General features: G+C 46.7%; 1 protein-coding gene across 1 annotated transcript in view; it reads left to right on the forward strand.

The window, feature by feature from the left end:
* Positions 1-17,534, forward strand: part of LOC135823885 (FK506-binding protein 15-like) — a 189,728-nt gene that overhangs the window by 42,847 nt on the left and 129,347 nt on the right. The window lies entirely within an intron of this gene.

Below are 17,534 nucleotides of genomic sequence, written 5' to 3' on the forward strand. Positions count from 1 at the left end.
TGGCGTCGATACGATTATGCATGCCAGAAAATCCTTATCATTCAAAGGCGAATCGTCACAAGGTACGGGCCAAGAAGAACAGAGAAGGTTTATTCGACGTCACGATGGGGAGCTATGATGGCGCGGAATGTTGTTGTTGTTGTTGTTGTAAGTTTCATGATGACAGTGTGAACAAGGTGGACGACCCGCTGCAGGGGCGTGCTCGGCCCCCCAACTAGGGGGTGCACGGGAGCCGAGGGGACACCTTGGTATAGGGATACTCGTGTAACATACCGGTATTGTTGTACTCATGGCCACTTGCAAGTACAAAAAGGCACAATTTTCCCAACTTTGGGGCTCCATAAGTACAACAAAGTGGATATGTATCCCCGCGTGCCAAAGCATAATATGAGGATTTTGCGAGCATAATGCGAGAATCCATGAAAGCATAATTCCATGATTTCGCGAGCATAATCCGCCGGAGCCTATACTACAGCTGAACAAATGAACGCAGGTCATTTTGACTGTGGAATCGGTGTGGACTGCACTACACCTGTCCAAATTTCAAGCTCTGTCAAGAATAAACACGATAGGAAACGTGATCGATGTTGCTACTCGGAGGAGAAACGAAGACAGAGCGGCTCTGACACCCCAGTCATACAGACGAATCGACGATGGCATCAAGGAATCCAGAAACAAAGCAGCACCGCAAGGTCCTGATGCTGAAGGATCGCGTTCAAGCAATCGAGAAGTTACAACAAGGACAGTCGGTACGTTTGATCACATGAACAAATTCGAAGCCCAGCGTAAAAACGAAACTTCTACAGGGAACGTTTGACTCCTGGCTCAGAAGTAGCAGCTGAATTTGATGTCTGCAAAAAGTAGTCTTCTCCTTCTGTCTCTCTCCGTCTCTGGTCTCTCTCTCCAAGTGTTGTTTGACCTGAAAAAGAATGGCAATGCGCAAGTCCTGGGGAATCGTAATAGCTGCATTTTGACATACATATCATATACGGGATCCATATATGGTCATGCAGTGCAAACCTCTAACTAAAGACCACCTGCCACTAAAGACCGCTTTTGCTGGCACCAAGGGGTGGTCGTTAGTCACAGGTTTTACTGTACATGTACCGGTACATGTAAACGGAGTTTTGCGGACTACCCGCCACTATCTCGTCCGCCCCGGGATACCTGATGAAGGCTGATTCACTCGCATCTTCTGCTACATGTACTGTGTCAGTGTGAGAAAGAACTTTGAACAAGACGAGTTCGAGCAAACAATAATGTATTGCCATGATTTCTACCCTGCTTTTCATTGAAAACACTATCTGCATGACCTCTGAACCCTTTGCCATGCAGACCACCAGCACTGATCAGGTGCATTGTACACAATTGTATAGCCTACATACTAGAACTGTGGTATAATCGTGTAGTTATGCTCCTACCTCCGAGAGGATGCCAAATTATGCTCCAAATTTTCAACCACCAAATTATGCCAATAATTATGCCGGCATAATCCGCCGGTGCCTACTGTAGTATCGAAAGAGTCCTTTCAGGACCGTGGAAAATCAGCAAATTTTCAAGAAGGAGCTTCGAGCAACATTTGATTTCGTACGTCGCGGTCGCTAGTTACGGGTCAATAATCGTCTTTGGGGCAAGAAAGGGCGGTCGCTGGTCGCGTTCAGCAGGTAGTCGCTAGTCACAGTGCATTTTGAATATGAGACCGTCCGTGCCTGGTGAAGTGGTCGGTAGTACCAGGCTGGTCGCTAGTCACGGTGGTCTTTAGTTACAGGTTTTACTGTACATGTACATCACATTTGTACATCATGCATGTTACGAAGTCATGACCTCTGAATTTTAGCAGGCATGATATGACTGCAGGCTATCGATATTGCTCGAAATTGATGTATAGTTGAACTTGATAGACGGTCATGATGGAAGGAGAAGTGGAGCTACGTGAGAGATGAGCTGATTATTCGCAGGGTGAGGGTGACATCGGTTGGAAGAGTATGATGATTACAAAGACCGTGAGTTGAACATGATAATTAAGGTGACTCAAAATTTGGCAATGAAATAATATTATTACTGAAGTACCTCCAGCTGACGCGCCTGGTGCAATTAGTGTGTCGACATCGGGATACTGGAGATCTATTATTTATTATTATTATTTATTCTTCTTTTACTAGGGAATTCCCAACAGGCGTCAGCGCCTTTTTACAGGGAACCCTAGGTATAATTTGATGGATGAGCGAAATTCAGCTGGTGAACTAGACATGCGGCAAGCCGGTGGAAGTGTATTCCACCTGGCAGCGCCCAAATAAGAAATTGCACTAAAGCCATATCGGGTGTTAGCGGGGGGCAGAACAAGAGCAGCAGAGACTTGGCCACGGGTGGTGGCTGCAGTGCGAGCACCATGGGCGCGCAAGGTAAAGCGGTCTCGCAGAAGAGGACTAGCAAGTCCATTCAGGCAGCGGTAAACAAATACATAGGTTTTGAAGTTGAGGCGTTTCTCAAGGGCGTACAAGTTAGTATGACTGTATAGAAGAGTGGTGGGAGTCATTCTATCCAACGAAAATATTCTCTTTAATGCTACGCGGCTGGCAGTAAGAAGCTTGTCATATAGGGCTTGTGATAAGCAATGAATATATGCAGTGCTGCCAAACTCAAATGTGGACTGAATGATCGATAAATAGAAAAGTCGTTTGCCAAAAATGCTGATATTCTGCTTTGCGTGGACAAATGCTCCAACCTTCCTATTGACATTTGCACATACTGCATCCACTTGGGTTGAGAAAGACAGATGTTCGTCAACCAGTATTCCTAAGTACCGAGCGTAAGCAGATGGGACTATGGAAGTGCCCCGGCAGGTGACTGCGGGATCTGTTTTTTCGATCTTGCCAAGGCCTTCGATACCGTCTGGCACCGGGGGCTTTTGGCCAAGCTTCGTGGATCATTTACTGTAGACAGCAATCCCCTGCTATGGCTGACATCTTACCTAACTGGGCGAACGCAATACGTCACGGTACATGGGACGTCCTCAGCCGACACAACAGCACTATCCGGAGTTCCCCAGGGTTCCATCCTCGGCCCCCTTCTTTTTATCTTATACGTCAATGATCTGCCCGCAGCTGCCCTGGGCATATCACTGTTCGCAGACGACACAACGCTCCTACGGGCATCTCCTGTAACCGTCCAACCAGAGCGATTCAGGATCAAGAGTAGAACGACTTTATTATACATGTACCATCAACGGGGTTATATGGGACAGAAGTGTAATCCAAGGTGAACATGCAACACAGGTGTGATGTAACACAACGTAAGTGGGAACGTGTAGTAGGATGCACAGTGTGAGTGTGTGAATCTGTTACACCACCCCCCTCGTCAGCAAAGGTGAGCCGGGCTAAACACGAGTAGGTAAGCATTATAATACCAGTAAATCAATATTATTGGTTCGAAAATAATTGCTAACACAAGAGGCAATTCAAGGTATGGTAGGAAGTAAAACTCAACGCAGGAAAGGCGGCTATTGACGACGCTTCGTTTTCAAGTAACTCTGCAGCGGAATAATTTCCTTGTTAGACTCGTCCAATAAATGTTCGATAGGCTCCCAGGTGTTCTCACTGTAGCCACGCCATTGAACTAGATACTCCATGCGGCCCCTCCGTTTCCGTTCATCGACGACCGCGTCTACAATATAACGCGTGTTGCCGTCCAGATCCGTTATTGGTGGCGGAGGCGGCTGTTGCCGTCGTCCTGGTATAGAGTTCTCCTCATACCGCCTCAGAGCTGACACATTAAACACCGGATGACAACGCATATTGGCAGGAAGTAGCAACCGGAAGGCATTGGCACCAACCTTCTCAGTTACAGGGAATGGACCATACCATTTGGAACGCAGCTTAGGGGACGGCTGATTCCGCGCCTCGGGAGTAATGAGGAAATCCCTATAGACCAGAACACGGTCACCAACCTTTATAGTACTTGGGGCACGAGTGTTGTCCGCATACAAGGCCTGCCGCGCCTGAGCCGCTACAATAGCATCCTTAGCAACGCGTAACGCATCCTGTTGCTCCTTCACCCAATCAGAGTGCCCGACTCCCATACGATCACCCAGCAAATCCGCTGGGGCTCGGGGGTGAAACCCAAAATTCAAATAAAATGGGGTATGCGATGTAGAGGAATGGTGGACACTATTGATGGAGAACTCGCAAAGAGGCAATAGCTTATCCCAATTGTCATGCTTATGGTTAATGAATGCACGGAGGATGTCTTCAACCAGCCTATTCACCCTCTCCGTTAATCCATCTGTTTGGGAATGGTTTGCCGTGCTGAAACAAAGCTTGGTTCCCAGAAGTTGAAACACCTCCCTAAAAAAGGCAGCAGTGAACCGAGGATCTCTATCTGAGACAATGGATGAACTCAAACCATGCAACCGAAAAACGTTAGCTATGTACAATTCAGCACTGCCCTTGGCATCAATGGATGTGGTAGTCGGTACCAAATGAACGCATTTAGTCAGGCGGTCCACAAAGGTATAAATAGCATCATGTCCAGCAGCTGTCCTAGGAAGACCCGTAATAAAATCCATGGCGATATCCTCCCACGGGCCTTTGGGTATTGGTAATGACTGCAGCAGGCCCGTGCGCAGCCTCCCCGGTTTAGTTCGCTGGCAAATATCGCAAGACTTCACGAAACGTTTGACATCGAGTCCCATTTTCGGCCAATAGAAAAACTTTGCCAAGCGTGAATACGTGCGGTCACGCCCTGGGTGACCTGCCGTCACGCAGTCATGGTTCTCCTGTACCAATTTCAGCCGTAGGGTACACCTCGGTATGCATAAACGGTTGCTAGGAGACGCCTTCAAGTAGAGGAACCCGGAGTCGTTGTCGATGAAGTACTGACTGTGCACATTGTCACTGTCGGGGCGCTTCATTCGTTCCATAACTACACTCAGCTCAGGGTCCACGGCATAACTGTCCAGTATCATGTTGGCTATATCGTCATTGACCTCCAAGGTATATTCTTTAGCGTTTAGTCGAGCTTCAGGCGGAAACACATGATCTTCGTCCCTTAAGTCCGGGCGGCGTGACAACGGATCCGCCACGTTCTCCTTGCCAGGTTTATGGTGAATAGTGTAATCAAAGTCCGCAAGAAATTCAACCCAACGGGACTCCCTTTTCGTGAGATTTGATTTTGTCAGTAAGTAGACTGCTGCTCGGTTGTCTGTGAAAACGTCAAAGTGTTCAAACAAATAAATGCGCCACATCCGGAGGGCGGACACAACTGCTAACGTTTCTCGTTCCGACGCTGTGTAGTTCCGCTCCGCCGAGGAAAGCTTTCGACTGCCGTACGCCACTGGCAACCAACAACCAGGTTCCCCCTCCGGCGAGAGCACCCCCGCGATTGCAAAATCGCTAGCATCAGTTTCAACTCGGAAAGGTTTTGACACGTCTGGAAGTCTCAAAATAGGGGGATTTAGCAGTGCCCTTCGTAACTCCTCGAATGCTGCCTGGGCCTCACCAGTCCATGAGAACCTGGTGTATTTACCCGTTAGCTCCTCCAAGGGCTTGGAAATATATGAATAGTGTCTAATAAAGCGACGGAAGTAATTGGTAAACCCGAGAAATTGTCTCACGTCTTTCACCGTACATGGGGTGGGCCAATTACGAACTGCAGCCAACTTCTCCGGATCAGGGCTAATCGAGGAACCGGTCAAACGGTGACCCAAGAATAGAATTTCTTCCACCGCAAACTCGCATTTCGGTAACTTGCAGAATAGTTGGTTAGCGCGGAGGGTAGTCAGAACGGTTCGAATGTGCTCAACGTGCTCTTCAAGGGTTTTGCTAAAAATCAGAATGTCATCCAGGAACACTACCACGAATTGGCGCAAGTACGGCTGCAGAATGGAGTTCATCAGTGATTGGAAGGTTGCCGGGGCATTAGTCAGACCAAACCCCATGACCCTGAACTGGTAGTGGCCAAACGGGGTGTTAATTGCCGTTTTCGGCACATCCTCCTGTTGTATCCTGGTTTGGTTGGACGGTTACACTGGTAGCAAAGGATGGTTGTCGAGATTTTTTGTTTGCTGGTATGCGTGGCCACCCTTCTGTTAGCTCGGTATGACCGCTACAAGGACGGAGCGCGCCGACGGGTACAAACTGCCGCAACGACGGATACACCTCAAGGACCTCAACGGCCCACGGACCAACGACTGCTCGACAGGAAATTTGATGGGACAGTCAATAGGCCTCCGGTGTTTTCGGGCAACCCTGCGGACTTCAGGGAGTGAGTCTTCGCTATCGAGCTCGCCATGGTGTCACAGCGCGTCAACGACGACCAGGAGCAGGTGCAATTCGCTGCCAGCTACCTACAAGGCAACGCCAGGCTTTGGCTGATGTCGGTATTGGATTCCGGCGCCTACATCCACGACTGGCCGACGCTAAAACAGTCACTCGGCGACGTGTATGGCCCAGTCCATGAACAGGAGGAAGCGCGCCTCAAGCTGTTTGGACTGGTACAGCGCGGCAGCCTGGACGCATACGTACAGGAATTCACTAACCTCTGCCTTCAGGTGAACGACCTGAATGACCATTCGAAGGCGGTGCTGTTCGTGAGGGGCCTGCATGCAGCAATCGGTCACTCGGCTCTTCGGGAGCACCCGACAACACTAGGCCAGGCCATTCGTGCCGCACGCATGGCAGCCATGCAGGCATCAGGAGTATGGAGGGAACAGGCCACCACAGGCACAGGCATTCGTCGGTCGAGGCACCCGGGTCCGGCACCTCACGCTCAGGCCAGTACACCGAGGCAACCTGTCAGTCCATGGGGACGTCAGCAGCAGCAATCTAACCGTACGAGTGAGCCCATATGTTACTCATGCAGGAAGCCTGGACATATTGCCAGAAACTGTCCAGTCATCGTGAATTCCCCAAACGCTTCCAGCCGGTGAAGAAGGGAGTGCGCTCACTGGCGGTGGATACTCAGGCACCCACACCACTCATTGTGTTCAATAGGTTCGAGGGCCTGAGTGTTGAGGAAGGAGACAGCGCAAGCGATCCTGCAGTGGAGAGTTCTGACGCTACGCCTAAGGCGCACATCAGCAGCGTGGCGATGGCCGCAGAGCACGATCTGCTATGTGTCACTGGGAAGGTGAATGGGAGGAAGGCTACCATGCTAATAGACTCTGGCTCTACCCACGATTTTTTGTCGTCGGAGTTCGTCAGGAGACATAACCTGAAGACTGACACGGCGACCAAGGAGCTGAAGGTCACATTAGCAGATGGCTCGTCTCGTACACAGCCTTTGGAAACTGCCGGGCCAGTAAAAGTGGTGGTAGCTGACTTCAGCGAAACCCAGACCTTCACCGTGCTGCCACTGGCGCGCTACGACGCCATCTTGGGAATGCCGTGGCTGTCTCGCCACAACCCAGCGATCGACTTCCGGAGTAAAAAGGTGCAGATCCAGGAGGACACCTTCGTGGCTCGAGGCCACGAAGCTGGCGAGGACGCCGAGTTCGCAGAATCCCACTTCATCTCTGCAGCACAAGCGAATGCCGCTATTCGTTCAGGGGACGAAGCGTATATAGCCTGGGTCTCTATGGAGGATGATGCGCCGGGCCAAGATCCACCACCTATCCGTGACAAGGAAGGAACTCACTTCGGAAGTGAGCTGAACGCTCTGCTACGTGAGTTCGACGACCTATTTCCGGACGAGCTCCCTGACCAACTACCGCCAGAGCGAACGGTCGACCATGAAATAAAGGTGGCGGAAGGGACAGCGCCACCATCACGACCGGCATACCGCCTTCCGAAGCCGGAGCTAGACGAGCTCCAGAAGCAGATTGAGGAGCTGCTCCGGAGAGGCTTCTTAGAGCCGAGTAAGTCGCCCTATGGGGCTCCTGTGTTCTTTGTGAAGAAATCAGATGGATCTCTTCGCATGGTGTGTGACTGGAGGGAACTTAATAGAATAACAATTAAGAATAAGGCCTGCCTCCCTAACATTGAGGACCTATTCGACACAGTGCAGGGCAGTGCATATTTCTCGAAACTTGATCTTCGCGCAGGATACAACCATCCTCTGCTACCAGTGTAACCGTCCAACCAGAGCGATTCAGGATCAAGAGTAGAACGACTTTATTATACCATCAACGGGGTTATATGGGACAGAAGTGTAATCCAAGGTGAACATGCAACACAGGTGTGATGCAACACAACGTAAGTGGGAACGTGTAGTAGGATGCACAGTGTGAGTGTGTGAATCTGTTACATCTCCTAACATTACTGGCCTGATGAGTAACCTAGCGAAGGGGATTCAAAGAGTAATTTCCTGGATGTCGTGTTGGCGGTTATCGCCCAATCTGTCTAAAACTAAAATCATGCTCTTTCCTTCTCAGCCCGATGTTCCGCCCCTCCTCCATCCCACTTTCCCCCAGCCTATAGACATAGTCTCCAGCCATAAGCATTTTGGCATTTTCATTGACTCTAATCTTTCATGGGAACCCCACATCGATTACATATGTAAACGATCAAGTTCATCTTTAGGAATCCTCTCTTCTCACTGTTACCATCTCCCAATCTCTTGTAAACTCCTCTTTTACTCAGCTCACCTACGCCCCATTTTTGATTATGCAGATACTGCTTGGGCTGGAATTTCCACAACCCGTGCTGCCAAGCTCGAAATTCACCACAAAAAAAGTTCTCAAAATCCTCCTCCGAAAACCCCGCATGCTCCCATCTTCCACCCTTTATGCCCTTGCTGACACTACCCCTTTGTCTAAGAGACGTAATTCACATCTTGTCACCCTTATCCATTCTGTCAAACTCAATATGTGTCCACCTCACCTCCACTGTTTCAACTGGTTCTCTTCCCGTGGCACGAGAAACTCCATTTCCCTTCCGAAACCTAAGTCCTCCTTCCTACTTCACTCTCCCCTTTTCACTGCGTACTCTGCGTGGCTGGCACTTCCCCAAGAAGCTAAGGACCTTTCTTCCCTCCGCCTTTTTAAGAGCCTTGTCGCGCCTTGACTTTGATTTTGTGTTTCTCATTTTGTTTAAATCACTGCTTATCCATGCCGGTTCCTTTTTCTTCTCCTCCCCTTCTCCCTTCCTTGCCGTGGTTGGCTAACACCCTCTCTCTTTGCATTGGCCGGTGTTCTCACTGTGCTATGAGATGCTGTAATAAATAGATAAATAAGTACAAAAGAAATCAAGTGATGAATAGAAGAAGTAATGTTTTCTCTTTTCCATGTTGATCTCTAACAATAACATGCATGGACACCTTGATATGGGGATACTCATGTATTTTGTTGTACTTATGGCCACTTGCAACTTGCAAGTACGAAAAAGCACAATTTTCCGAACTTTGAAGCTCCATAAGTACAAGTACAACAAAATGAATATACATGTATATCCCCGGATGCCAAAGCATAATATGAGGATTTCACGAGCATAACGCGAGAATCCTTGAAAGCATAATTCCATGATTTCGCGAGCATAATCCGCCGGAGCCTATTCGGGACAGTTAGGCCCAAAAATTTAATTTCAACATCAGCCCAATCTGACAACAGGTTTGAATAGGTACAGCCTTATATTTTCGCTTAGTAACATCAGTTTTTCAATTGCCTGAATAGGTCTTGCCAAAAACACAATTTTCCTTGATGACACAAAATAACACAAAATCCCAAAATTGATGAGAAATCGTCCATAACATCAGTTAGGGCCTGGTCAGACTGCGGCAAAATCGAAATAATCCTAGGATTATAATCCGAATCTCCATAGTAACTTGCCGCCAGAGCGGCAAAAGCGAGAGTTGACGCTCCAAAAAAAAAGCAAGAACGGGCCACGCTTTTCCGCTCCAAACAGGATTTGACGCTGATACGCCATTGACGCTGATAATCACTGATTTTTTCATCTCGATATCGAGGAGCTAATTGGCCACGGACAACAACAAAACTCATAAGGATGGTTGCAAGGATTGCACTGAAGGTGTTGGCGATCCCAAGGTGAAGGAATTTGACGTCGTTCGTGGAGATTACCACTTGACGCTCGAAATGAAGTTTGAATTTTCATTCTCCCCACATGTGTAGTGTGATCGCGATTCAAATTCTGGACGCTGTTCATTTTTCGTCAGGCAACCAAAAGTTGCCGCAGTCTGACCAGGCCCTTAGGACAGAAAATATGACATAAAATTTTACAGACTGTTCGAGGTATTGAATAAAATGATATCAACACCGAAAAATGTACACTTTGGTTGACGATGGGATCCAGGTCGTCATTTCCTGGAGAAGAACAAAAAGACGCAAAAAATGAAACTTTGAATATTTTTTGCAGCTTATTTTTGAGTTTGCCCCATATGTGGATACTTCAAATACGTTCTATAAGTGGGTTGGAACAGGTTTACCGTGGCGAAAATAGGGGTCACCGTGCATATTCTGGAGAAAAATAAAAAAACTGTCAAAATTTGCCTAAAATTGGTAAATTCACGTATTTATATTGCTTGTACTTCTCTGCTGCTGCTTTGGTCATAACTTATTGGATTTTTGGCTGTTAGGTGTTGCATAAACTCACTAGAGCCCTCGGCGTTCAGAACAATACAAGGATGGAATAGCTGAACTAGTGAATTTGCCGGAAAACCCTGGGTGCACGCATTATCGATAGGTACTTTTCTCCATGCTTACTCTCCTGTTGGTACTTGGTTTTGATACATGTACAAGTAGCTGTGATAGCGCTTAGCACAGCCCCATTTCAAATTACAATGAAAGCTGACATGTTGGAACGAATCAGACAACATTGAGTCCTCTTGTTCTTCAACTATGCGAGCTAGAACGTGTCCCCACACTGGCAAAAATGATGGTATTTTACGGTGCGCACAAACAAGTGAAGCACTGTGCCACAGGGCGTTCCTTACAGTTGGGTTGCTACTGGTTCTTCGCTAGGTGTTCAGCCACCGCTAATATAATCTTCCTTAAGACTGTCACCCGCTTTTTACCTCTGACTTGCTCCTTCATCAGTCTGGAAATGGCTGGCTCACCACTTCGTTCGTAGGACAAGACAAAGTGCTTCATCACCAACCCACTGGCAGCTGCCCGCACTGCAACTGATTTAGAGAAGCACGTTGCTTGGACCAACGGTTGAAGGGTGGCCAGCCGCTTTTGCTGATGTTCTGCAAACTCCATCGCCGAACATGCTGATGCAAAAGTGACAGAGTGCTACAGGATACTGGCATCAGGGCGAGCTTCGACAATTTCAGCTAGGGCCGCAACATCCGCAACAGCATCATGAGCAGCGAACTCATTCCCAACGATGAACTATAAATCAATCTGAGGCTGTAGCTTGGGAGCTCCAGTATCGCGGTTTAGGGATCAGAGTGTTCACCCAGCACAAAAATGAACACCATCGACAAACACATCCGTGCACACATACACACACACACACACACACACGCACACACACACACATGCATGCTCTCACACGCAATAGAACACACGCGCGCGTACACACACATACATTCACACACGTGTGCGTACCCACCCACATGCATGTGCACACTTATGTGCATGAGTGGAGATGCCCGCATACACATGTCACACCAACATGCCCTGGGAGCGGTCATGCACGTGTGTGTAGTATGTGTGCGAGGGCACGTCCACATGAGCGCACATGCATGTGCATGTTCATACATGCGTATGGTGCACACATGCACAAACATGCAGGTCTATGCAAACACACACGCTCGCGGCCGCCGCGCATACAGTGTGCTCATACATTTCCATAGCCATAGGGTGGCAATGACTCGCAAATATCATGAATAAATCTTATGAGATTGAAAAACGCACTTACCCAAAGCAGCTTTGGTGTTGCTTGTGGAAGCACGGGGGCCAGGGTGTTGAGCAGTTACAGGGCTATCTGTATCTATAAAATTCTCCATCCCACACTGCTGCCACGGAATGACAAGTACGCTGCCCAGGTCGTACCTCTTCTCTTCAACGCAATCAATGAGCGCCAGAGGTTTGCCACATCCAGGATTCTGGCACGCAGACAATCCCACAGCCAGATACCTGAGATGAACGATTCGTCGACCGTGAAGAGGGGCACTGAACGACCTCTTCGCGGGAGTCGAATCCAGTGGCGTTAGTGGTGGAGATCGCCCTTTCCGTTTTTCAGGAACTCGATCGATCGTTTGAGTTTGCGAAGCGTCCCCCTCCTCGGCTTCTTGCATCGTCCAGAACGCAGGATGAGAGGCGCGTCGTGGGTGACGGATTACTCTCCCGCGTCTTCATCTCCACGACACGTCGGCAGGAGAACCGAGCTATCCAAAAACCGCCAATGTCAAAACAAATCCGCAAGTCCACTAGTGGCTGAGCTTCTTCCTCAAATCTTGTCTCGACTCGAGCAGGCGCTGCGAAGTTATCATCTGGTCATGGTCAAACTACATGTAGGTAGTTTTATACTGTGCATGATCGCGTCCCATTTTTCCACTCCGAAAGGCATTATTTTTCAGAAAAAGATTCGGAAATCCAACATGGCGCTAACCGTCGCGAACCTCCTCAAAAGGAAAGGCCTTGCGCGGCTGCTCTACGAAGTGTTGAAGAAAGACTCAAAGTTGCTGGACGAACAACTCGTTCCGGTTGGTGCCGGAAAAGTTGGCCCCCAACGATGGTGTTTGGTGAATCATCAAGCAGTATTTCTTGTAGCAGTGTTCACCGAGAAAGGAGGACGCTCTAGCTGCTGCTGTTGTCCGTTTCATCCACGGTGGATGTTAGCTGCACCGCGCCTATTGTGTTTTAGTATTCCATGGGCACACATTAGCATTCTGAGCGAGTGTGGAGCCACAACTTACTTTGCACAGCGTTGCATTGTCCACGAGCGCAAACTTCAGCAGTTACTCTTCATCCTACATGTAGATGATTTGGAGTACACACGGCCTTGTCACGACAGCGACAGCTCCACAGAGTGTTCAAGTTAGAAAAATTAATTTCAATTATTGGACGTATCGCTGGTGCCGAAAAACGTGGCTTGCACCGATGGTGTTTGGTGGATCATCGAACAGGGTGTCCAGCAGTGTTCACCGAGGAAGGAGAACGCCCTCGCCACTACTGCCGTCCGATTCATCCAAGTGGGCGTTAGCTGCGCCGCGCCTATTGTGTTTTAGTATTCCATGGAACCACACTAGCGTTTTGAGCAATCGTGGAGCCACAGCTTATCTTCACGCAGCGTTGCACTGTCCAAGAGCACAAACGTCTGCAATTACCCACCCGTGCCGCATCACGTACCTGAAGTCCCTGATCCTTCCTGACTTCCTGTATGCTAGCAACTGTTTCTCTGCTGGCCTCACCTCACATCAGCTCGAGCGCCTAGAGCGGCTACTCAAGCGCGCAGTCCGCTGTGTTTACAACGCTCCATTTGCATCCCCATCTGCGCCGCTGTATTGCCAATTGCGATTGCACTCGCTAGAAGTTATGTACTGCCACAAGCTTCTTGGCTACACTTGGCGCTGCCTTCAGGGTAAATGCAGCACATTGCTTACCGATATGTTCAGTCCTCTTAATGCCGGCCGTGCTACACGTAGTCAGGGAAATCGAGCACTTAAATTTCCAGTCACTAAGACGTCCGCTGGCACACATTCTGCCTCATTCCAATGTGTATCACTGTGGAACAGGCTCCAGCCCGACATCAGGAAAATCCCACAGTACCACCGATTCATGCGATCCCTCCCAGCACATGCTGCTTTTCAGTAATGCCACTGCCCGCTGTATTATTATTTCCTTTACTGGCCTAACTGGCTTTTACAAGGACGTAATACTTTACTACCCACTCTACTCAGTGTCATTACCTTCATTGGCCTTTTATAATTTATTCTCCTTTTTAGTCGATATCATGTAATTAGGCAAATTTGCCTGTTTGTTCTTCGACTCTAAATAAACAAACAAACAAACAAACAAAAACCCATTATCATACATGTAGATTTGGGGTATACACACCATGCGCCAATGGGCCTTGGCACAACAGCGGCAGCTCTACGGAGTGTTGAAGTGAGAGACATTTGTTTCGACTGTTGGTGGACGAACAAATCGTCGGTGCCGAAAAACGTGGCCTGCGCCTATGGTGCTTGGAACATCAAGCATAGTGTTAGATACCTCCTCCCGTACCTTTTCTAGCTGGCCTGCTACATGCACTTGCATACTCACCTTTTGTCTCCTTTTGTTCCGTTGGCCTGGGTAGCTACTTGCGCGCCCATATTTGCCATAGCTACCCAGGCCCTTTATTTTGCCGTTCAGACTTGATATCTTTCTCTTTTCTCACTCTTCAATGTAGTCGTTTCGTTCGTCTTGGTCTCTTATCTCGTCGTCTATAATACATGTTGTTCCACCAACCTACCTGTTCCCGTTGTAATGTCTGGATAATAATATTATGTCGTCAGTCGTCCTTTTTCGTATTCAACAATGGTATAAGGTGGCTGCCAGTGTTCACCCAGGAAGGAGAACGCCAGTGTTCACCCAGGAAGGAGAACGCCAGTGTTCACCCAGGAAGGAGAACGCCAGTGTTCACCCAGGAAGGAGAACGCCAGTGTTCACCCAGGAAGGAGAACCCTCAGGCCGTCGTCCGTTCATCCATTTCGTTAGCTGCACCGCGCATAACCGTTATTGTGTATTGTAGTATACCATGGACACAAACTCATTGCTATTATGTTTTAATATTCCATGGACACAAACTCATTTGCTATTGTGTTTTAGTATTCCATGGACACACACTCATTTGCTATTGTGTTTTAGTATTCTATGGACACAAACTCATTTGCTATTATGTTTTAGTATACCATGGACACAAACTCATTTGTTAATGTGTTTTAGTATTCCATGAACACAAGCTCATTTGCTATTGTGTTTTAGTATACCATGGACACAAACTCATTTGCTATTGTGTTTTAGTATTCCATGAACACAAACTCATTTGCTATTGTGTTTTAGTATATCATGGACACAAACTCATTTGCTATTGTGTTTTAGTATTCCATGGACACAAACTCATTTGCTATTGTGTTTTAGTATATCATGGACACAAACTCATTTGCTATTGTGTTTTAGTATTCCATGGACACAAACTCATTTGCTATTGTGTTCTAGTATTCCATGGACACAAACTCATTTGCTATTATGTTTTAGTATTCCATGAACACAAACTCATTTGCTATTGTGTTTTAGTATTCCATGAACACAAACTCATTTGCTATTGTGTTAACTTTTAGTATTCCATGGACACAAACTCATTTACTATTAAGTTTTAGTATTCCATGGACACAAACTCATTTGCTATTGTGTTTTAGTATTCCATGTACACAAACTCATTTGCTATTGTGTTTTAGTATTCCATGGACACAAACTCATTTGCTATTGTGTTTTAGTATACCATGGACACAAACTCATTTGCTATTGTGTTTTAGTATTCCATGGACACAAACTCATTTGCTATTGTGTTTTAGTATTCCATGTACACAAACTCATTTGCTATTGTGTTTTAGTATTCCATGGACGCAAACTCATTTGCTATTGTGTTTTAGTATACCATGGACACAAACTCATTTGCTGTTGTGTATTGTAGTATATCATGGACACAAACTCATTTGCTATTGTGTTTTAGTATACCATGGACACAAACTCATTTGCTATTGTGTTTTAGTATTCCATGGACACAAACTCATTTGCTATTGTGTTTTAGTATACCATGGACACAAACTCATTTGCTATTAAGTTTTAGTATACCATGGACACAAACTCATTTGCTATTGTGTTTTAGTATTCCATGGACACAAACTCATTTGCTATTGTGTTTTAGTATTCCATGGACACAAACTCATTTGCTATTGTGTTTTAGTATTCCATGGACACAAACTCATTTGCTATTGTGTTTTAGTATTCCATGGACACAAACTCATTTGCTATTGTGTTTTAGTATTCCATGGACACAAACTCATTTGCTATTGTGTTTTAGTATTCCATGAACACAAACGTATTTGCTATTGTGTTTTAGTATTCCATGAACATAAACTCATTTGCTATTGTGTTTTAGTATTCCATGGACACAAACTCATTTACTATTGTGTTTTAGTATTCCATGGACACAAACTCATTTGCTATTGTGTTTTAGTATTCCATGTACACAAACTCATTTGCTATTGTGTTTTAGTATTCCATGGTCACAAACTCATTTGCTATTGTGTTTTAGTATGCCATGGACACAAACTCATTTGCTATTGTGTTTAGTATTCCATGGACACAAACTCATTTGCTATTGTATTTTAGTATATCATGGACACAAACTCATTTGCTGTTGTGTTTTAGTATTCCATGGACACAAACTCATTTGCTATTGTGTTTTAGTATTCCATGGACACAAACTCGTTTACTATTGTGTTTTAGTATTCCATGGACACAAACTGATTTGCTATTGTGTTTTAGTATTCCATGTACACAAACTCATTTGCTATTGTGTTTTAGTATTCCATGGACACAAACTCATTTGCTATTGTGTTTTAGTATACCATGGACACAAACTCATTTGCTATTATGTTTTAGTATTCCATGGACACAAACTCATTTGCTATTATGTTTTAGTATTCCATGGACACAAACTCATTTGCTATTATGTTTTAGTATTCCATGGACACAAACTCATTTGCTACTGTGTTTTAGTATACCATGGAAACACGATAGCGTTCCGAGTATATTATTCATTGCGGGAAGAATCAACAACTTTTGGTCACGCAACATTGCCATCTCCAAGAACAGAAACATTGGCAAAACTAATTCGCAGTTACCCTTTGGCGTGGCATCATCGATTTCCAGTATGGACACCACCCGATTGCTTGACGTGGAAGGTAGCGAGGTACGCGGACGTCTCTTACACGTGAAACGAAAAGATTTGGCGGGTAGTCAGCAAAAAATTAAGTGACGGTCCCTTTAGTCCTAGTACCCTTGGAAACGCTGGTAACCCTGGTCTTCGTCATTGTATCATATTCTCTTGTCATTGCACATGTAAATCCATCTCCAGCCTAGTATCAGTATCAGATGCTAGGCTGAAAATGGTGGTAAGGGGCAGCATGCAGTGATCATGGCTGCAACAGACACAGGGGCCAGAGAAGAGTACAGCAAAGATAGCCGGGAACATCAACAATGACGTCACACAGTGATTGAGTGTTTTTAAAATAGTAAAGCGTTGCAATTAGAATTGGAGGTGGATAGGTGAAGACATGGTGGTGATAACAGCAGTCTCAGCTGCTGGGACACCAAAGGGAGGTGGATGGGTGAAGACATGGTGGTGATAACAGCAGTCTCAGCTGCTGGGACACCAAAGGGAGGTGGATGGGTGAAGACATGGTGGTGATAACAGCAGTCTCAGCTGCTGGGACACCAAAGGGAGGTGGATGGGTGAAGACATGGTGGTGATAACAGCAGTCTCAGCTGCTGGGACACCAAAGGGAGGTGTTCAACAATTTAAAAAACAAAACATACTCAAATCTCAGACAGCCAGCTGTTTCCACCTTGTTATATCTCATCAGCAGTG

This window comes from Sycon ciliatum, chromosome 8 (genome assembly GCF_964019385.1).
Source record: "Sycon ciliatum chromosome 8, ocSycCili1.1, whole genome shotgun sequence".
In the NCBI taxonomy this organism is placed as follows: domain Eukaryota; kingdom Metazoa; phylum Porifera; class Calcarea; order Leucosolenida; family Sycettidae; genus Sycon; species Sycon ciliatum.